The sequence below is a fragment of the Dipteris shenzhenensis genome, chromosome 5 (genome assembly GCF_047967505.1).
Source record: "Dipteris shenzhenensis isolate YYH24624 ecotype China chromosome 5, Dip_SZ_1.0, whole genome shotgun sequence".
In the NCBI taxonomy this organism is placed as follows: domain Eukaryota; kingdom Viridiplantae; phylum Streptophyta; class Polypodiopsida; order Gleicheniales; family Dipteridaceae; genus Dipteris; species Dipteris shenzhenensis.
In genome coordinates this window covers 40,445,475-40,461,264 of record NC_141600.1, presented here as the reverse complement: position 1 = coordinate 40,461,264, position 15,790 = coordinate 40,445,475, and the positions used below count along the sequence as shown (strand labels likewise).

The window sequence follows — 15,790 nt, the reverse complement described above, 5'->3', positions numbered from 1 at the left end:
ATTTATACAAAGGTCTTTGTACTGAGTTTCTGTCGACACTTCGGAGGTGAAGGGCAAACTCAGCCGTGACAAATGGTAGCACTAAAGGGGAAGGCTAATCCACAAGTAGTCCACATTTTCTTCATTCAAGCTGCAACTGCTTGTGAAGACGTGAAATTCGCATTGTGCATTAACTCATGACCCTGTGTCGGTAAGCCCGATTTCTCACGGCCATTCATTGTGTAGGCAGATGCTAGTGGCAAAGTCTTGGGGGTTGTTCTACCACAAGAGCATGGTGTAATCGAAAGCAGAAATTTCAATGCCAAAGAGCTCAACTACCATGTTTATGATTAGAAAATATTGGCCATCCTACATGGCTTCAAAAAGTAACATCACTACCTGTATGCAAGTAAAATCAAAGTCAAAATTGACCATATGACACTCAGATTTTTCCTCATGCAGCCCAACTTGTCTGCCAAGCAAAAGAGATGGTTGGCTTCAATGCAGTCCTATTCCGTAAAGAAATTGGAAAGAAAATGTGGTTGCTATCGCCTTGTCCAGAATGTGGGCTTGCACATTGTCTGCAATCTCTACCATTTACCAAGACTGCATACATGGCATTCAAGAAGAGTGGATGCAGAATTCAAAGACAACAGCCATCTTTTCAAAGCCACAGGAGCCCTCGGGCTAGGATCATCTTGACTTTAAGTTGCAAAACGGGTGGTTGTGGCTCTGGAACAAAATCTACTTCGTTCCAAGGCAGCTGGTGTTGAGAAATGCATTCTTCCCCTATGGCAGGACATCAAGTGTCACGACGTATGAGACGGTAGGCAAAGTTTCTTTTAGAAAGGTCTATGGAGAGATGTAGTCAAACATGCTGCTGAATGTTTGCCATCCCAGCAAAACAAAGTGGACAGCAACTTGCCATCTGGTTTGTTGCAGCCTTACCCATTCCAAAGGGGAAATGGACACATATAACGATGGATTTCATCACATGGTTTCCTTCTACAAATTGGGAATGAGACAGCATCTACGTAGTGGAGGATAGGCTGACAAAACAAGCCCACTTCATACCCTCCAAGACCCGGCATTCAGCATCACAAGTTGCTTGGCAGTTCATTGTTCAGGCATCATGGATTCCATCAGGAAATTGTCATGTGATAGAGATGCAGATTTTACGGCTCATTTCTGGTAAAAATTATTTACGACAATGGGTGCTTTGCACTTCGTTCTCCTCTTCTTGGTCAAATACGATCTCATTTGCTGGAGCTTCCTCCTTGCCTCAACCAAAAAGAGGAGATTTTTACTCCCGGGCATTCCCCTGAGTCTTATTGGAAGAATATGGCCTTCAGTCAACAAGGCTTCGTGAACAAACAATCCAAATCCCATGTAAGTACAATAAGGTGGCCAATTGATTGAAGATTTGAATTCGAATGCCAATACAGATAGGGCCGTGGGGCCTACTCCTAGCACTACATACCATCCTGAGAGCGATGGTTAGTCTAAAAGGGTGAACAAATGACCTGAGGTATTTCTGTCATGACACCCAAAGGTTGTAGTATAATGGCTTGCACTAGCTAAATTTTGCTACAACAGCACTAAGCATCCCTCTATTAACATGAGCCTATTTGAGGCAATATATGGGTGCAAAGTGGGAATGCCTTCCTCAATTGCAAACATGGCTGTGAAAAATCAGCAAGCACGAAATGATTTGGAGAGGATGGAAGCTTTTCTACAATTGGCTAGCAAGAATATGCAAGATGCCCGAAGCCAAGCAAAAGAAATATGCGGATGGACGTAGGAGATGCTTGGTTTTCAAGGAAGGGGATTAGGTGCATTTACGTCTCCACAAAATCGTTATGCGTCATTGGAGGGTAATACCAACACAAAGCTTGCTCGTCGGTATTATGGCCCTTATATACTCATCCATGAGATTGGGAAAGTAGTGTATCAATTGAAGCTACCGAGATCCTCCAAAAATGTATCTCATCTGTCTTTTACCTTTTGATGTGACATCTAATGCTATCTCCTATCATCTTTCCTCCTCCTGCTATTCTCTCTCTCTCTCTCTCTCTCTCTCTCTCTCTCTCTCTCTCCGCCCGTCACCTCAAAGCCCTCAGCCTGTCGCCTCAGGCCCTCAGCCCGTAACTGCAGGAGCCACAGTCTCAGGTCACACATGGTTGCAGCACTTGGGAGCCACAGATCAGGTCGCGAGCAGCTTTCTTAGCCTCAGGGACAGATCGCGACGAGCAGGCTTCTTAGCCTCACACACAGGTCGTGCACATCCTCCTTAGCTTCAGGCTTCAGGCGTAGGTCGCACAGCAGACAGCCACAGTCCCTAGTCGTGCGCAGGACAAAACAAAAGTCGGTTTTTCTCATTGGTCCTGTCTAGTTCACACCACCAGACTTCACCAGCTCTCTTTTAGGTTGGGCTACCCCAGGCTGTACCCCTAGCCCAGCTTGGGGGGTTAGTTCTAGCAAAGGGGTCCTCAAATCTATGAAGGCCAACATGGAGTTTCCCAAAACGAAACTGTCTGTATCTACCGCAGCAAGCAACCCCTCATATTCCACTGTTGCAGCAACACTCATCCCCTATGCATTGACATACAAGCGAAGGATGGGATCAGACCCACAGGAACAAATACATTACCTACGCAAGACATTAGAGAGCTCAGGCTTCTAGTCGCAGCTCTTGGAAGAAAGGTGAAGGAGATGGAGAGTAGGGGCAAGCATGAAATCATTGCAGAAGTTATGGAAAAATGCAGCACATCTCCACCAGCATGAACACTTGTTTCCATGGTAAAAGAGATGATCAACACTCAGGTCATCTCAGCCAAGGAAGAGATGGCCATTGCAGCCAGCAACAAACTTAATAAGGCAGATCTATATGCAGAAGCTGAAGAGCAGGAATCTCTAGTATGGAACAAAAAGATATTGCATATTGGGGGGCTGCCCAAGGATTGTAATGGCTGTTTTAATGAAGATGAGAGATCTCATGCCTCAAGAAGAATATATCACAAATTGAATGGGATGGAGACCACATTAGATATATCACTCAACAGGGAACACAAGTGCAGGTTTACTCCAAGAAAAGCATAGGAAGAGTCAACATTCTCAGACAGACAAATAAGTTGAAGGGTACAAGAAAATGGATATCTGAACAGCTCACTCTGACTCAGCTCAAACAAAGGAACACTGAACTTATTAAATTGAAGGTTGCACACAAAGCTCAGAAACAGGCAGTCTACCAAGATGGAATAGCATTAATTAAATATTTCAAATCTAAACCTAGAGACTCTCAGTCTTAAACTGATGTAATGAAGGCCATTTTGATATAGGACTGGAATATAGAGGTGTGCGAAATAATCAGCTGCCATGTGCACTCCTCGACTCTCTGAGATCCAGAGATGTAGCTGTTTTTCTCTTTTGCTGTGTACTTTGTCTCATAGGCCCGTAAGGCCTCCCAAAGATATTGATAAATCTCTCTCTCTCGCTCTCTCTCTCTCTCTCTCTCTCTCTCTCTCTCTCTTCCCTACCTCTTCCTCTCCCTCTCCTACGTCATCTCCTTCCTTCTCTCCCTTCCATGCCTTCTACAACCTTTCTCTAATCTGCCCCTTCCACGCATTCTACGCCCTTTCTCTAATCTGCCCCTACCCTTTTCTACAGACTCACTTACACTTGACCATCAATGATTAAAAGACCTTCTACTGAGTTTGAGTCGGCAGTCGAGATGTGAAGGGCAGATACATCGATAACAAGGCTAGCACTAAAGAAGAAGGCTAATCAAAAAGTCGTCCACATTCTCTTCATTCAAGCTAGTAGACAAGAGTCTCTCATTTTAGCCTCTCAAGAAAGACATTTGTTCCAGCAGCATGTCCCCAGCTAGGTCCTCTCCACCTTCTCGGCCCACCATGATCTCGCCACCACAAACCAAGAAACTGTATCTCACATCTTCTGGCCTGCAGCCCATGGCAGGCTACCAATTGGCTCCTAACAGGAGCAGGAAGATGGGACACTAGGCACAAAATTCATAGGAAACGATTCAGCATTGTTTTGGGGATGCCAGGTCGCCTACCAGATTTGGAGGCGATCCAAGGGTCCTAGGCCAGTGGGGGGGCAAATCTTCCAATTCGAGGCTGAGCGCTCTCCATCCCAAATAATGCTCATTCACATGAAGCATGTTATGTAGGACACAATAAACGGATAACGCTTAGAGGCCAAGTTTTACTGTACTATACAGGACGTTCAGATGTCCAGCAGGATCCCTCTTGACCGCTTACACATCTGATTTAACTCGTCAGAGGGTGGGCTCTAAGGTCTTCTCTGTCAAGACATTGGAGAGATTGTGAGTTCCATCAAAGTTTGAGGGCCTGAGGACTCACGTCTCTAACCTAACACCCTGCTGTGTCAGTTGAAACTCCATTCTGCTGACGACATAGCTCACAGAGAAGATTTGGCTCAGTCAAGGCAGGCTATTTTTTGGCCAGGCAGAGGTGGCATAGCCCTTTCCATTTTCCCTTGAATGATGAGCTGAAACTACTTCATTCTGCTCAAGACCGAGTTCCCAACTTTTGAAGAGCAGCACTTCGCTTCACCCATAGGTACTCACTAAAGTATTCATACCTCAGTCGTCCTCCATTGACTAAACCTCTGTATGGTCTTGAAACATATGTGACTTGAATCATTTCTCTAGCTGCCTCCAAGCAATAGCTGCGAAAGACTTTTCTGCCTACTTTGTTAGGCTGCTGCTTCCTATGCACGAACATAAGACGAAGGTGGAAGAGTACCACTGCCAAGGCCCTGCAAGCGTTAAGTGATCTTCTCTCATATGGATGGTACTTGGATTTCAATGGCATTTCAAAGGCATTCAAGAGCAAGTGTTTGATGAGGGGAGAGCAGTCTCTACGAACGAGTTCAGCTTTCAATACATCCTTTGGCCCATCTGGACAGCTTTGCCAGGGATTTCAGGTCACGACATTTCAATGCAATGCAAGAACAGTAACCATGAAGCTTGCGAACACTGCTCCACAAGCTCCTCCAATTTCACTTCTTCATGGTGAAAGCATAGATTGGTTTACAGGAAGGCTTTGCATTCGGCTGATCAGGCACTTGTACAGGCACCCTCGCTAACATAAACTTGACAAGCATATGCAGGACTATGGTTGCATAACCATGGCAACTCACAGAGGACGCTATCGCAATGGCATTTGGAAACATCCCACTTTCAGATCACATGGCTGTTATCCTGAGACCCTGCCTAGGCCTGACATTCCAGAACGCTTCAAACGTACACATGCTTACACAAAAGCAAGGGGTGCGCTGGGGGGAGAAATTTGTAAGTTCAACAGAAACTTCGCATCCTACCAATGTACAGTAGATTGTAGGGGACAAAAAAAATGATAAGCAATGAAGTGGCTTGTAGAAGACATTCTCAAAGGCGCACATCAAGCTGGAACGCTCAGTAATTCGAAAAACTGTTGAAACAAAATAAGCGTGATCAAATAGTGCCTTTTACAAACCGTAAATTCTCTTTCTTCCAACGGTGGGAATAGATCCCGCCGTTAGAAGACAGTTACCCTCAATGGCCTCATTTCTATGATAAGAATCCATGTCATCAACAGTTCAAGACAGAACTTGCATTCGTTCATGAAGGATTCCAAACGAACGGACGATACACAAGCGTAGAGACTACAACAACTGCTGGACGTAAAAACACGAATAAAACCCATCGAAGTGCACTTGGCAAAAACAGGCCAAAAGGGTAATCTTCCCAGCAAGCCTTTAACTTTGGCCCTCTATGAGTGTCCTCAATCAACAGGTATCGTAGCCTAACTAATCGAATGGGTAATTAAAGTCGTAATTTCAAGCTTTAATAAATTCCAAAAGTTCAGGAGGTCGGTAGGATGGAGCTAAGCGGTGTGAAGGCAAAGAGGACCAAAAGGTTGTTCGATCGACAGCTGACTAATCGAAACAGCAATAAGAGTCGTAATGTGCAGCTTTCAATACGATATGCAGGAGATCAAGAAGTGGGTAGCGACGACAAAGAAGGATAAGCAAGTTCTTGAATGCGTGGTGATAGCAGAGGAGGAAATGGGCACTTCATAGCCGCGCTCGAAGGCGTGCTGATAGCAGAGGAGGAAATGGGCACTTAGTAGAGGAGGAAATGGGCACTTCACAGAGGAGAGAAGGAAATGGGCACTTCACAGAGGAGGAAATGGGCACTTCATAGAGGAGGAAATGGGCAACAGTAAGCGCTCGAATGAAAGGTGCAAATTTTTGGTAGAATACAAAACGACGATGGAAGGGAAGAGCTCATACTTGGGAGAGAAGAAGCAGCTGAGCGAGATGAAAAATGGGTGCGAATTAGAAAGAGCTTGGAGAGGATGAGGAAGAAGAAGAAGCAGGTTGAAGATGAGGAGGGCAGGTCAAAAGTGTGTGTTTTTTTGCAAAGGGTGGAGTGGCAAAGGAGAATTGTTGCTCTCAATTTTCATATGCCATAATTTGAGTGTGATGGGGTGGCATGGTCGGTTGGTCTCACTTTTGCTTCTTTAAGTGTTTTCCCTCCTTCACACATCCTTCACACACACTTTTTGGCTCCTTTGGGTAGCCTTAGAAGTTAGCAAGCTTCAAATTTGGCAAAGCCGAAATTAGGCATTTTCAGAATTATCGAAGTGGATTGGACCCTATGTTGACTTCTCTTCATTGGACTTGAATGCAGACTTTAAAGTGGTTCTCTCTCTCTCTCTCTCTCTCTCTCTCTCTCTCTCTCTCTCTCTCTCTCCCCTTTGTCTGGTGGAGTCTTCCTCCACACCATTTCCTTTTTGTTTGCTTTTTTGATCTTGGGCAAGCCTAATGAATTATTAAATATCATTCACCTTGTTATTTCCTTTTAACACAACACACACTCGCACACACACGCGCACACACACCCCCTCGCATTCTTCATCCCTCCCTCCATTGCAGTCTTTTTCACCACCAAGATGAGTGTTGTTTCGTGTCTCGTTTCCATCCATCCTGAATGCATGCATTCGAATACACTTGATACACACCACAAGCGAAGTCGATTGTTGCCAGCTCGACGCGCAATCGAGTCCAACAATTATCATTGGACTCGTTTTGCCACCAACGCTAGGTGGACTAGGCACGCCACCCAACCAATCGGGTGTCACCCTGGTCTACATCCTCCTCTCAATCTCTGACCTCCATACAATGAGTTGCCACCATCACCTTGGCATTCGGGTACGCTTGATACGCACCACGAGCGAAGTCGATTGTTGCCAGCTTGACGCGCAATCGAGTCCAACAATTATCATTGGACTCGTTTCACCACCAATGCTGGGTAGACTAGGCACGCCACCCAGCCAATCGGGTGTCACCCTGGTCTATATCCTCCTCTCAATCTCTGACCTCCATACAATGAGTTGCCACCATCACCTTGGCATTCGGGTATGCTTGCTACGCACCACGAGTGAAGTCAATTGTTGCCAGCTCGGCACGCAATCGAGTCCAACAATTATCATTGGACTCGTTTCGCCACCAACACTGGGTGGACTAGGCACACCACCCAGCCAAACGTTGGGTCACCCTGATCTACATCCTCCTCTCAATCTCCGACCTCCATACAATGAGTTGCCACCATCACCTTGGGCATGTGGCCTGAAAATCACTACTCTCAAGGTGGTCAATTGGCCACCACACGCGCTTACGCAAAAACAAACCCTCACACATGCTTACATTTAAACGCACATACACACACGCTCATGCTCTCTCTCTCTCTCTCTCTCTCTCTCTCTCTCTCTCTCTCTCTCTCTCTCTCTCTCTCTCTTCTCCATTAATGTCTAAGTCACACCGAGATGAGTGCCCTTGCATTCCTCATGATGAATGTCACGACTCACCTCACACTTGCGCCCACAATGACATGATACTTGTCACCCATCGTATCCTATTCATGTCTTTTATGTGTCATATCCACTCTTGATGCTACTAGTTGACCATCAACAAGGGCTATACCTTGTCATTTCCACATCTAAAATTGATCCCCACAACACTCATCTATGAGGCAAGTCTAACTAGATGCTATGAGGTTGTCCTTTCTAAATTCAGGCCTCTCTCTCTCTCTCTCTCTCTCTCTCTCTCTCTCTCTCTCATATACTCCCTCTATATATATATATATATATATATATATATATATATGTATACTCCCCCTCAAATGCATTCATTGTGTTTTCGTAGAGGATCTACAACTCCTTGCAAGCAATATATATATATATATGTATACTCCCCCTCAAATGCATTCATTGTGTTTTCGTAGAGGATCTACAACTCCTTGCAAGCAAGTAAAAATAGGCCATATACAAAATTCATTTTTCATTAGGGTTTATTGCTTCTACACTTTCTTGATTTCATTTTTAGGCCTGAAACTATTGTTTTAGAGCAATGAAACACTTATCAACAATTTTTAAAGGTTCTACAAGTCTTGCAACAATCTAGCAAACTTTGTATTATTCCAATCCTTAAACTTCATTTCTTAGTCTAAGAATCACTTGAAGGACTTTATCTCAACAATTTGTAGCTTCTAAATAATTTTTTGCAAATCTGTAGCCTCAGCACAACTTTACACTACTTTTGAAGCAGTCTACAATGTTTTTGCAAGTTTTTGCAAAGTTTACATAGCCAATAACTTGTAAGTGCTCGTGCATAGATTGTGAGTCATTTGAAAAGGTGGAAAAGCTCCTTGCACCATCAAATTCAACCTCTAGAAGCTTTTTTCATTGAGATTGACTAGCCCAAAAACAAGCTGAAGTCATTTTATTTGTGCAAAGATATAGGTACAATGAATGAAATTTCATTGTTGAGCCTCTAAACTCTTTTTCAATTCAAATCTACTTAAAGGGAAGCAAATTGCAAGAGAATTGCAAGCAGAAAGATAAAAGAATTCTTAGACTAATGTTTGAAGCATAAGATTTAAAATTGGTTCTCAAATCAAACCAAAGCGTAAAGAGAAGCATGCATTTATGAGAGAAGGTATGAAACTTTGACACTTGGAAACTAACGAATCTTCTAAAAATATTCCCTTTACATTGCATTTGTCTCAAGGTTGAAATTGAACATAGTTCAATTTCCCAAATCTCATAAACAATGGTTTCAAGGTTGAATCAAATTCGGCTCAGTTTTCCAAATCTCATCAAGAAAGTCACAAGAGCCATCCACTTCATAAACAGTTGAACTGGAACTTGGATCAATTTCAACACACAACGTAAGGGAGAGTCCTCTACTTCATCAACAATCCCTATGCTTCATCAACATTTAGAAACCAAACTTACGTCAATTTTCCAAGCATCCACGAGCATCACCACATATTGAGTTCATAAGATTTGAAATTGAAGTCTCAATTAAACTTCTATAAGCCTGGCCAACAATTCAAGGGTCGCCTTTTAAAAATTAAAGTTGGGTGGATTTCCTCCTTCTTTGGCATCACAAGTCATTGCACTTCCCACATTATTTTCAATTCTAGCTTGGGCACATTTGACTCTCATCCAACATCAACAAAAGTATCAAGAGTTCTTTTTTTATCAATGTCAAAGTTCCAAGAAGCTTTTGGAGCTCAGCAACTATTCAAGAAGGTCATCAACATCAAATCAAAACTAAGATCAATGTAAAATCTTCAATCAATATTCCGGGTACTTCGCTACAAGTAGGAGGCTCACAATGTTTTAAAATGGATTTATGGGATATTAATGGATGTTGAGATAAGGAGCACCTTGAATGGTTTGATGTCAATATATCGTCTGTGCTTGAGATCTAGTTGAATGAATTAGGAACATAATCCAAGCCGATGTCCACATTTTCTACTTTATATATATATATGTATGTATCTATGTATCTATGTATCTATGTACCTATATGTCTATATGTATGTATGTATGTATGTATGTATACAATGTATGTATGTATGTATGTATACATACATACATACATACATATATATAGACATATAGGTACATAGATACATTGTATACATACATACATACATACATACATATATATAGACATATAGGTACATAGATACAACATACATACATGCATGCATGCATACATACATACATACATATATATATATAATGTAAGTATTGGGATCGTCATTATTTTCAATAACTAAGGATAAATCTCACGCATACCTAGGCAAACTTAGAGTAGATAATTATTATAGTCAAGGGTCAATATGAAATGTATTTTTGTTCCCCTAGTAAAATTGTAAAAGTAAGGTAATGGGAGGCTTAGTATCCCACGAGCTTTTTCGTTCAATGCTCCTACAAACCACCTCTTTCTCTTAATCATTTTGTAGCCACCTCCACGATCCGTTTACCTCCTTTGTTACAACACCATAACTAATCTCGCCATAACCTTGTCTTTCAAACTTTTCAAAGCTTACTAGGCATTGAATGTTGCAGGAGGCATGTTAGATACAGATGCACGTCGATGGATTATATGTGTTTAGCGATACAGAGCCACCTTTCAGTGCATGCCGTATATCACAGCATGCCACAATAGTTGATCGAGTGGTATGTGGAGAGAGATGGAGGGTAGCCCGAAGACCTCGATTGACCATTGAGGAGGCAGATTCAGAGTAGCTATACCCATAGTAGCTGGGTTAGCTTTGTTATATGTACTTATTGGCACTACCCTAATGGACCATGATAATAAAATTTTCCCTTCCTTCTATTGCATGTGATAGCTCTTAGTGGTTCGTATATAGATTTTTCATGAGATTGGATGGGATAATTCAATCGTACTATACACTTCATTGTATAGTTTTGTTTAGGATATGCGTACATGGTATTTGTGAAAATGTACATATTGAGTAGCTTCCTTAATTGTATTCTTGAGTCTCCCCCTTTTGGTAAGTGATGACATATAATTTTATTGTACCGGGTTTAATCCCCCCTTTTTTTTAATGAGTTGGCTTAACCGCTACTCTTTTTCGCTACTCTATTTATTATATTCCCCTCAGCATAACCCTTGATTTCATCCTATTCGAAGATCCCCTTAATTTTTTTATTTTTATTTTTTCTTGGCTAACTATTCTTACCCCTAAATCTCACTTCTACGATCCCCTAGCTTCTCTTTTTCCTTGGCTAACCATTCTTACCCCTGACTTGCACAACCCTACCTTGGATCTTTACCTAACCTATCATACACCTAAACCCCGCAACCACTACCCCATCTTTATCACTAAGCTACATGGCATTATAATGTTGATGCAAAGTTCAAATAATCTGCTTACGTAACCATCCTCCATGACCCTCTCATACCACCGCCCACGACAAGAGTTCTTGTAACTCCTATATTTCCTACCCTTCCATTCTCTATGGGATAGAAGATGTGCCACCCTTATAAACACTTTGCCTCCTCCTATTGCAACGTTCTACTCATGAACTTGGCACCTTTCTCCCACTCCTCGTCAATTGTTGTTGCTCTACTCTCCTTGACATGCTTAGATGGACTAGAAATGGTTGCTTCAACATAGCCCTTTGATCGTCTTAGCTCTGTCGTCTCATCACTGCCTATCTCCTTCTTCTCATATGGCGAACCCCATTATTCAGGTTTTTCTTGCAGTAATGTTGTTTACAACTTTGTCTTGTGGCTTGTTGTTATGGTCGTCGCTATTTACCTTCTCCCCCAACACTTTCATCTTACGTGCTTTTTGCTCTAGCTAGCCTCTCCATTTTGGATTTCTCTTAGCCGCCTCTACCATAGAGACTGATTGTTTCAATAAGCAATCTCTACTTCTCTCCTCATCACCTTCAATCCTCATGGCTAAGAGGCACATCCCTTATGTTATCACCGTTGCTTCTTCTATTTATAGCACGTCTCCATGAAAGTTATCTCCCTTACATCTAATTTGTTGCAATCATGAACGTTGTTCTCACAAAGGTCTTACTTTTTGGCCACAAGACATACGTTGCTATGGAACATGCTTAGGCTTACTGCCTTTTTGATCAAATTACCTACGTTGTATCTAGATGTCTGCTCCAAAGCTACTTGCTTAACATTTTGCACTGTTATGGTTAAGGGTCGCATACCTTCTTAATAGTCTCTGCTCCCGCAAGGCTACAAGCTTCTTGGCTTTCTCTTCTCTTTGCCACTATGTCACCTTTCTCGGTTTAGTGGTTCATTGGTAGCCGTTGCTCATGACTTGTTCAGGTTGCTTTTTCACCTAGCAGTGTCAGGTACTACCTTTTCGTTACGTGATACGCACATGATCCTCCTTACCTTACTCACTCTGGTCATGTGCTTGCTTTGTCCTCCTCGACCCTTTCTTGCAAGCTCTCTCAACATTCTCTTTCTCACAAACTCTCTCTCTGTGGTCTCCAGCTCTGGGTGTTCTATATAGATGTTGCTCATGTAGGTTGACATCCTTATACCTTGGTGTGTTCTTTTATCGTTATACGAGACAAACCTTTAACACTTATTTCATTAATTTTGGACTCATATGTCTACTTTTGGACTATTCCTTAAAATTCTTCCCAACTGAAAAGTTTACTTTATGAAACTGTCATTCGAGAATCAAAAGTTTACTTTCTGGCACTATCATTTTCACATAAGACATTTCAAAATATCTCTCTACAATGTTGTACAAATAATGCAAAAACTACTATTAAATCCTAAATTTCTATTTCTTGTTTATAAGAATCATATTCTTAAAATAAAAAATCCGAGTTATTAGTTTAAATCCATGAAAAACCATGCTATTGAGGATTCACAACATTTTAAAAATGTATACATAAGAGACCTGTAAGACTCTTTTTACTTTCAATGCAGAAAACTATAACACTCTTGAATATTCAAGAAATTAAAAGGTTTATATACACATGAGACATGATGGAAGCCTCTTTTGTACTCCAAAAAATAGCAATAGCTATGCTTGCAATTTTACATTATCATGTCATAAGTTTTACAACAAATATTGCTCTAGATGAGTCTTTGTACAAAGGATCTCCTGTGGCCTTTTCAATAATTTAATTTTTCCTTTACAATGAGTTTAGTACAAATGGGCGATCCAAACATTTGCTTGTTTGAATGTCCTTTTCTATCATGATCACAGAAATGAGCGATCCAAACATTTGCTTGTTCAGAATGTCCTTTCTGTCGTCACTTGTCGCTTGGGTGCCATCTTCATTCACTCTCATCTGACAACCACCACCACCTTCACTCTTTCTCGATATTTGAATGGTGTTATCATGGGCATTCTTCATTTGCGCTATCTCCTTCTACTTCCTCCCGGGCGAGCATCTTTGTGAACTCTGTAATGTGCGTAATAATTGGTTGCGGTAATTTTATTTTGTCTTCTACATCATACCCCATGTGCTTCTTTGTTTTGTTTGACCTTGATTTCCAGGATACTTTGACTGTCTCTGTGGAAAGTCTTGAAATTGCTTCATGGTTTGGGACCCATTCCTTTTTCAAACAACTACTATACAATGTACTGTTATCTTGGTTCTCCTTCCTGCCCCTTGGCTCATACCATACCGTTGTAAATGTTGTAGCTCTCCCCCGGTCATCCATGCTCACGTCAACTACTTTTGCAACCCAAAACTTCACGTTCTCATGTTCATCATCCGATGGTCGAACTGCAACAAAACAATGGACATCTATGTCTATTTGTGGCATAAACTCTCTCTTCTTGGGTCCACAATATGGACGTGGAAGCAACGATTCAAACTCATTTTCAAAGAGACCACATGCTGGACGCAAGTCATTACCAACATTTGGCCAAAATAAAGGCCGTTCTGCCTTAATATCATCTTCTCGCATTTTTGCAAGGTCCTTTATCAATTGGTAGGTCTTGCTAATTACAACAGTAGTGTGTTCCTTCCAAGAGGGCTTCCAATCAGGAAATCTCCGGAGCATTTCCTCTTTGTATGCAATAAAAGCTTTTAAGCCTTCTATTTCACCTTTGGATTTCTCGCTGAATTCTTTTATAGGAGCCCATGTTGGATGCATTTCTTTGCTCGAGATTGAAGTTAAGAGAGAGTAAGGTTCTTCAGGTTCCCATTTTGTATCAAGAGAATAGTGTTGCCATTGCATCACTGGTTTTTCATCCTTTAAGAAAAATCGAAAATAGTGTGGAGCGCTATGACCAATCAGGGCATCACCACCTTTTTGTATGAAAGGTAGAATAAAGCTCTTCCAATCATACATCCTCTCAACCATTGAGCATATTGTTCCTTCCTTACGGCCACCAACTTGCCTCCCGCATTTTCTTATCAAGTCATCCATTGTCTCCATGTCCTTGTGTTTTAGTTCTCTTGAAACTGTGCTAAATACCTGATCGATATCCTCATGTGTGTGCCCAACCAACAAAAACCCAACTTCAATCTCATTGAAGATTCTATGAGCGATTAGCATTGAGCAAAATGCAAAGAAGAGTACATTCTTATTCTCTCGTCCGCAATTGTCTGCTTGTATTCTCAAAGTTGCTGGTAGGCGACCTTTTTCTGCATGTACATTGTGAATTGCCTTCATAACGGATGTTACAACTTGATTGCTATTGTGTAGATGCAAGGAATCAATCCATATGTCTGCAAAAAACTTAAATCCGTGCACTAACACTCCACATAGATGTGTCTTTAAAAAGTATTTGCCTTGTAGCTTAGGTGGAGTGTTAACGAATCGAGGTAATGTTGTTGTATTTTGATCATACCATCTACAATAATGCACATGTACTCATTTGGGTGAGAAATAGCTTGCTCCTTCCAAAATGCATATTTTATTCTAGAATGTCGAACAAGTCCATGATGAAATTCTCTCTTTCTTTTGTAAGCTTCTTTTTGTTCTGGAGATGTTGCACTCTCAAGTGCTCGCTTTAGATCATCACAGTCGTTGCACTTTGACATTTTTTGCCTCTTTGGGATTTTAACATGTCCAAAGCTTTTTTTCAAAAGAGTATACAAAGTATGAAAAGATGCCGGTGCATGCCCTCTTTGCCTCTGTGTTTCTCCAATAGAGTTAAATACTTCTTTTTTGGTCAAACCTATCGGAAGATGCATTTCTGATAGGTGGGGTTGCGGTAAAGCATTTTCATAAATGTAATCTTTCAAAATTGCTGTTGCCGCAACCGTTGAGGCTCTTGTTTTGGGCCTTCCTATGTTTCCATGAATGTTAAATTTAACTCCATACTTTGCTTTATTAGCCAAATTCCAATATGTGCCATGTGATAATCCTGTAATAATGCGATATGCATTATTGCATATACTTTTTCCATTTATAAGAGGCCTTATTTGATGTCCTGAACTTCGCCTTCTCTTATCATTTACAAGAAAGCAAGACAATCTCGTGAGTAGGTATTCATTTCTTCTGCTTCCTTTCCTTTGCCAGACATGTTCTCTACAACCCTTGATGTCATGTAAGTTAATGGATCGCATACATGTATGCTTACAGCATGTAGATCGCATTGCTTTTAGCATAACATCTTCATTCATTACTCTTATTCTCTTTGGTTGCTTTTCTGGATCTGCCTGCACTCGTTGTCTTTTCATGCATCTGTATGTCCGTTTTGGGACCTTCTGTTCATTCTTATTTGGATTTGTGTAGTTCTCCTTGTAAGATTTATTTGTCACGTTGTTTTCATGAGATGTTGCATCCTTGATCTTATCACTCTGACAGTCAAATACTGAATATTCCTTTGTTGATGTCATCCTTGCTTTTGATACATTCGTCAAACCATTTGTAACATTTACAAGTTCACAATCAAAGTCAAACACCGAATAGTCCTTTGTTGATCTCTTTTGATACAATCGTAGAACCACTT

General features: G+C 41.4%; 1 protein-coding gene across 2 annotated transcripts in view; it reads right to left on the bottom strand.

Annotated features, from left to right (window-relative positions):
- LOC147902019 (calcineurin B-like protein 1) overlaps positions 1-6,421 on the bottom strand; it is a 41,900-nt gene extending 35,479 nt beyond the window's left edge. Inside the window, exon 1 of one of the 2 annotated variants that reach the window (XM_087374627.1) lies at positions 6,298-6,421. The gene's annotated coding sequence lies outside the window, so the exon portion shown is untranslated. The remainder of the gene's footprint in view (positions 1-6,297) is intronic. The other variant, XM_087374628.1, reaches the window with a different exon arrangement.
- Positions 6,422-15,790: the final 9,369 nt, after the last annotated feature.